Here is a 7,584-nt window from a genome sequence, read left to right as displayed (position 1 = left end):
TATATTATATATTAGTAATACACTAATACTAATACTATTGGTCTATTAATATATAGTAAATTAGTAATATTTATTAATTTATTTACTATAGTCTAATAACTAGATAGTCTAGATGTAATAACTAGTAACTAATAATATGTCTATAACACTAGTTACACTAGTACTAATAGATAATAACTTAAATATATATATTTAATATATATGTAACTAATAATATACTATTGAACTATATTAGTAAGTTAGTATATAGTATAATAGTAAATTAATAATATTTATTAACTTATTTACTATAGTCTATAACAAATATTAAATAACTAGATGTAATAACTAGTAACTAATTATATGTAATAACACTAGTTACACTAATACTAATAGATAATAACTTAGAAGATATTAATTTAATATATATTAACTAATAGTATACTATTATATATATATATATATTATATTAGTAATACACTAATACTAATACTATTAGTCTATTAATATATAGTAATATTTATTAACTGATTTACTATAGTCTAATAACTTATAACTAGATAGTCTAGATGTAATAACTAGTAACTAATAATATGTGATAACATTACACTAGTACTAAATTACTAATAGATAATAACTTAAAGATATTAATTTAATATATACAACTAATAGTATACTATTATATATATTAGTAATTTACTATATACTAATAGTCTAATACTATTAGTCTATTAGTATATAGTAAATTAGTAATATTTATTAACTTATTTACTATAAGTTTATAACTAATAACTAGTGCTAATTGTTAGTATATTATTGGATTTAACTAATGATGTTACTATATTTATATTTATATGATTACTATATAGAAAAACACATATATTTTTTATAAAATATGTATACTAGCGGAGCGGAGTCGGATGCGGAGTCGAAGTCGGAGTCGGAATATGAAGTCGGAGTCGGAGTTAGAGGATCGGAGTCGGATCGGAGCGGAGTCGGAGTCGGATCCGCCTGGACTCCGACTTCGACTTTTCATGGAAAAAAAACTCCGACTCCAACTCCGACGAGTCGGAGCAAAGCCGGAGCAAAATCGAGATCGGAGTCGAATTTTCAGATTTCTGTCCAGCCCTACTCTAAAAAGTCCAAAGGCAAATATCAAACGCAAAATTGCAATCAACGCGGCTTTCGTTTTCTCGGACCCAAAATAAAAAATATCTTTTATAGGTGGCGTGAACCCAAGGAAACCTCCTCCCCCCTTTCCATCTTCGTGCCTTCTCGCTGGACGTTGAAAATGTAGCCTGGTTTGATGGTACATATTTGATTAAATAAAAGATACCTAAATAATAATAAAATAATCTAGATTAAAAAGTGTGATACTATAGCCACCACTAATTGTTTTTGCGTATTTTTTTAATACTTTTAAATATTTTTTGTTAAAAAAAATCATAATATTATTAAAAAATACTTATTTAATCATTAAGTAAAAAACTAGTCGCTCTCTCTCTCTCTAGAGAACAAAGCCGATAGTCCTCCTAAGAGGGAGGAGGGAGCCTCGGCTCCCCCTCCTTCCCATCCCTCCGATTACTCGTCTTTGGGTTAGATCGTTTTAGTCCTAATAATAAGGCTGGAGGTGGTTGTTTTATCGGTGGATTTAGGCCTTTTTGGTGTATCTCTCACGCGGTGGTATTTCTGTGTTTGGTGTTTATTTGGCCTCCGAAGCTGGGTATCGGCATAAGATCGTGAGCTCTGTTCTCATCTTGGAAAGCAGAGGTTTGTTCACGTCCGGGATGGGTGAACCGAAGCATGCTTCGCCGGACTATTTTAAGGACGTATGCTGAGCACATTCGCCGGACTGGGAGACTGGACTAACGGCGGCATGAGGGCGTAGTTGCTTGCGAGTGGACTGTGGTAGTCGTTTGTGAGTGGACCGTGCTTTCCGGAGTCGCGTGCGAATGAACCGTGAAGATCTAAAACCGAAGCATGTTGCGCTGGACTTTTTATGGACGATTTCCGAAGCATGCCGAGCAGATACACCGGACTGGGGCAAGACTGGGCAAACGGCGGCATGAGGTGCAGAGGAAGATGAAGGGGTCTCGGCGGGGGAAGATGCAGAGGAAGGAATGAGGAGATACGGGTGGCGGCGGCAGTTTGTTTTTGGAAACCCTAACGGGTTTGGGCCGGGCCCCCACTAGCACTTAGTCTGGGCTTTTGTCTCAGGCTGGGCCATTTGATTTTACAGCCCATAAGCCAGTTTTATTTGTTTTTTTGTATTTGTTTTGTTTGTTTAGTTTAGTTTAGTTTTTTAATAAAAAAGTAATGGGTGTAACAGCCCGCTAGAAATTCAATTAAGGAATTTCTATTGACTTTAGGAACCTCGTGAAAACTCTGTAAGTTTACACGAATCGACTAATCGCATAAATTTTAGCCTGTCAACATAGTTAACGTTGATCTGATTGCAATTGATGGTAGTATTGCATTATTGTTATTTTGGAGTAGGTCAAGTCATTGGAGTTGGTAAATTGTACATTGTTTGATTCAAACGAGTCATTGTTTCTATTAATTGTGGTGCTTGAGAATTCAGCTTGGAAGTTAAATTGTTACCCTAGTGGTAAGAGTAACAATTTTCATTAGAAGTATTATTGTTCATACCAATGTAGATATAGAATACATTTTAGTAATATGAGAAAGGATATGTAGGATTGATGAATGGTATTCTACATATTTGGAGAATTGTTTTAAATTTTTATGAGTTGATATTTAAGTTTAGGACAAAATTTACATGAGGAATGTAAATTTTGGAAACTTTTGAAGTTAGTATGCAAAATCCTTAAGTTATGGGTAAAACGGTCAATTTTCCACATGTAGAGAGTAAAATGAAAATTTTACTCTTTAAGTTAGTATTTTCCATATTTCAAATTATTAGTGATTTAGTTCTAATTTTTAGAATCACTAATTACAGTTCCTCGTGATCGCACTTGAAGTTTTATAAGAAACGCGGAGATCGAGGTAAGTTAGCTTTTAACTTACTAGCAGTCTACTGTGTATGTGTGCTAAGTAAAAGAATTATAGTGTATGTATGTATGTTATCATATATGTCATACCATGCCAAGTTATCATGTAATTGTCTATTATACAGAATTTATTCTGTCATCAATTTTTATCTGTTACACAATATATTCTGTCATGTATTACTATACATTACAAATATGTCATGTTAAATATGTTGTTTGTTATATGTTATGCTATGTTACGAAATGTTACTATCTTAAGTTGGTTATGTATTTAACTACAATTGTGATGCGTAAAATACATGGGGCCACAACAATTGTGGAGTATGTTTTTTTCATGTTAAGTCAAGTTTATGTAGAATACATGGGACCACAACAACTGTGGAGTATGTATTTAACTGCATAGTGATGTATAGAATACATGGGGCCACAACAACTGTGGAGTATGTATTTACACATAGAATACATGGGGCCACAACAACTGTGGAGTATGTATTTTTAATGTTAAGTCAAGTTTGTGTAGAATACATGGGGCCACAACAACTGTGGAGTATGTATTTACACGTAGAATACATGGGGCCACAACAACTGTGGAGTATGTATTTTTCATGTTAAATTCAAGTTTCAGAGCAAGTTCATGCTAAGTCAAGTTTCAGATCAAGTTCATGTCAAGTCAAGTTCAGTTCATGATTCAATTTAAGCTATGTCAATTATGCTATGTTGTACACTAAGTTATGCTTTAATTACTTATGAATTTGATTATGCATTTATGCTTTTACTGTCATACATGCATCATTAGTCTGTATGGAAGTTTTTTGTTAACTTGCTGAGATTTGTAATCAAATCTCACTGTGGTAGTCCCAACTACCATTCCCCCCGAATGGTAGATCTTGTTACAGGACCTGAAGGAGGATCAGGAGCTGACCAACTAGACACAGTCGACTGAACGACGGTGCGTCGTTAATGTTAATATAGTAGTTAAATTACTACTTGTACGATGGAGTTGCATCTCCAGTACTTTTGGATCATAACTATTTTGGAATAGTGCTGTGATCTTAGTTATTCAATGGATCTTTATGTATGAAGTATGTTTTAAGTATTGGGATATTTTCAGTTTGGTGCATAGTATTGCTAAAAAAAAAAATTATCCGCTGCGAATATTGCATAATGTTAGATGCATGTTAGGATTATTGCATCTTATATGTCATGAACGGGGGCAGGTAACCTTGTGTTACATGTCTCGACGCTTCAAATGTCCGTCCGATCCCAAACGGAATTTGGGGGCGTCACAATGGGTTTGTGTCCCACTCCTCTTTTGGAGGAAGAATGTGGGTGTTAGTCCTACTCCCCCTTTGGAGGAAGGTAGGTGTTTGTACTCTTCCTCCTTGGGAGGAGAGAGTGTGGTAGTACTCCTCCTCCTTGGGAGGATGGAGCGTGTGTACCTCTCTTTTTTGGAAGAAAGGTCGTTAGCTCTGTTTTGACTGCAGTCAAGAGAGAAGGTGTAGAAGTTTAGACAATGTCCGTCACAAAGAACTTTGTTGACGGGGAAGCTCCTGAGCAGTTGCGTTAGTTGACTTATAGTCTGGTTTTCCTGTATTGATAAGTCACAGTTGTAACTTCGTTTATGAATGAATGCAATGAAGCATATTCCCATAAAAAAAAAAAGTAAAAAACTAAAAAATAAAAAAAGCCAGTGCAGTGAGAGCTATCAGTGGACTCCATAATTTTCTTTTCAAAAAAGAAAAAAAGTTTTAAATAAAAATATTATAAAATTAAAGTATAATTTTTAATTTAAACTTTGAAAATGTTAAATCTAATTTGTATTTTTTTTAGAAATTAAGAAAAGTTATAATTATTAGATGATAATATTAAAAATTAAAAATTATTTATATTTAAATGTTAATATGACATAAAATGTAATGAGATAAATCGAGATAATCTGTTAGACTAAACGCAGCCTTAATTCCCTATAATCAGTCACGCCAATGCCAATCATATTGACTTTTGGAACGTAGTTTCATATATATATATATATATACATAATATTATTTTTTAAACGTGGGATATTTTTGGGCATGACCGTTCCTAATCGTCTAATTTAGACATTTCAAAATCAACGATACGTAGTTTGGTGGTAGAAAGTGTAACGTTTTAAAACATCATTCTCATTTCTCGATCTAGATATCCGGCTATAATTAAATTCGAATTTTAAAAATTTGACAATTATTTATCTGGATAAGTTTTAAAAAATCTAGATAATAACTGGATGTAAATCTTAAAACCGAATCTTCCGATTTATTACTTTTTTTTTTATTTATTAAAAAAACTTTTTAAAACCATGTTCCAGCTTTGCCTTTGCGTTTCCAATTTCATGCACTTGACAATTTTTTCCAGCTTAACATTTTGTTTCTTTTTACATAAAATTATATTTTTCATTTTTAATAATATTTTATTAATTATTATAAAATAGATTTAAATTTTTATAAAATTGCGTCAATTTATAAATTTAATTTTATAGATTTTTTTTTTTAAGCTGTTGTCTTCATTATTATATTCCTATCTAGCTACCTTTTATCTTGAAGCAAAAGAGTACTTGTCTTACAAAATGCATTGAGGAAATCAAGGTTAATTTGGCGACAAGAAATGAAATTAAGTTGGACTTGGAAGGGATATTCCCCTCTTGGCCCATTAGCTTGGTCCTAGGCAAAATACAAAAGCTCCTCTCAGGCCGAGCATGTGACGTGTCCAGATTCTACTTGGGATCAGACGGACATGTGAAGTATCGAGATATGCAATACAAGATTACCTGCCCCTATTCATGATATATAATATGTAATATTCTTAACATACATTTAGCATTATGTAATATTTGCAATGAATAATTTTTTTTTTAGTAATACTATGCACCAAATTGATATTATTTCAAATACTTAAAATAAAATCCATACATATTGAAATATAATCATTCATGATTACAACACGAGTCTAAAATGATTGTAATAAAAAAAGTACTGGAGATCGAGCCCCTTAAGTACTAATAATAACTAAAGCAACTACTAGCCTATCTATTAAGTAGCTTGCGAAACTCATCCAAGGATACCATAATGCTATTGATAAATCGGAGCATTGATGCTATGAATTTTACGTCATACTATTGTCATCTAATCGGCCGTCTCTAGTTGGTCGACCTCTAGTGCGCCTTCTAATCCTAACACATGGTCTATACCATTCGGAGGGAAAAGTTAACAGAGAACTTCCTCGCAAGTTAATGATGCATGCATGACAATAAAGGTATGAATGCATAATCAAAGTCATAAGTAAACATAATATAGCTTGACATATAACATGGTGTAAACTGACATAACTTGAACTGAAATGTGAACTAAACTTGAAACTTGACATAACATGAACTTGACCTGAGACTTGACTTGACATGACATGAACTTGAACTTAAAACATGACATGAACATAAAATTGAATATAACATGAATGTGAACTTGAAACATGACATGAACGTGAAATACATGAACTTGGAATCTTGTTCAATAAGCTTGATAAACGTGACCATGTGGGTGTTATATGCGTTCACTTGAGCCTTGTGTCCCTGCCAATTACCGCATTATAACACATGTATCTACACCAGCTGTGAGTGCATTAACATACATGTCAGTTCACAAGCATCTGCACTTGCTGTGGACACATGTATGGTACGTGCCAGTTCACAAGTATCTGCAGTTGCTATGGACACATGTAATGTACATGTCTCGTGTTAGGTCTGCCCCTGCACGAGATGCATAACATGAACTTGAAATATGGTGCCATCGGCGTTAGTGCCTGGTGCACTCCGGTGACCAATTACTTAGGTCTCATTCCCAATCGAGTGCAGAAGCAAATTAAGCAATTATATATATAAAATTGATACTCAAAATATTATTTTATTTTTATCAAGTATTTGGTCAAACACACTCTATGTGATGCCAAATCGAACTCGTGGTGCGTAGAAACCTGAAATTGGTCAAGGAACTATGCACTTTACGTGGGAAAGACTTGCAGTGTTTTAGAAACAATAATTTTACACGGGAAAGAGAAGCTTCCAGGTACTCGGCCTTTCTTTTAACAATTTTAGAGGTCCCATGCAGAGGTTGCTCGAAAAAGAAGGAAAAGCAAAAGGAAAGAAAAAACAAGAACTCCCGTGAAGTGGCTGCTGAACATTTGGTCATTAAAGTTGCTTGGTGCGACTTTCCAGATCCTTTGGGTCACATGGTGAAATTACTCAAATGTTCTTGTAAAATAATATAAAGATCTACCAATTCACTCAATAAATTGAATAGTCGTTAATCATTCAGTTATTTAATAACCAAACAATAATATAAAATAAATCAATTACATAACACAATATTGATAATAAAGGGAAACTCTTTACAGAATTCTTTAAAAATAAAACCTTATAGGGGCAACTAAATAGGAAAGTTGATTTTATTTTTTGAAAATCAAGTACAAGTAAGTCTCAATTACAAAACTTTTATCAATTGACTCTCTTACTTGACACGACAAATGACCCGTTTGCCATCACAAAAGCAGCCAAAATTTCTGACGA

This window comes from Carya illinoinensis, chromosome 3, assembly GCF_018687715.1.
Source record: "Carya illinoinensis cultivar Pawnee chromosome 3, C.illinoinensisPawnee_v1, whole genome shotgun sequence".
Lineage (NCBI taxonomy): Eukaryota > Viridiplantae > Streptophyta > Magnoliopsida > Fagales > Juglandaceae > Carya > Carya illinoinensis.
This window is presented reverse-complemented; position numbering follows the sequence as displayed.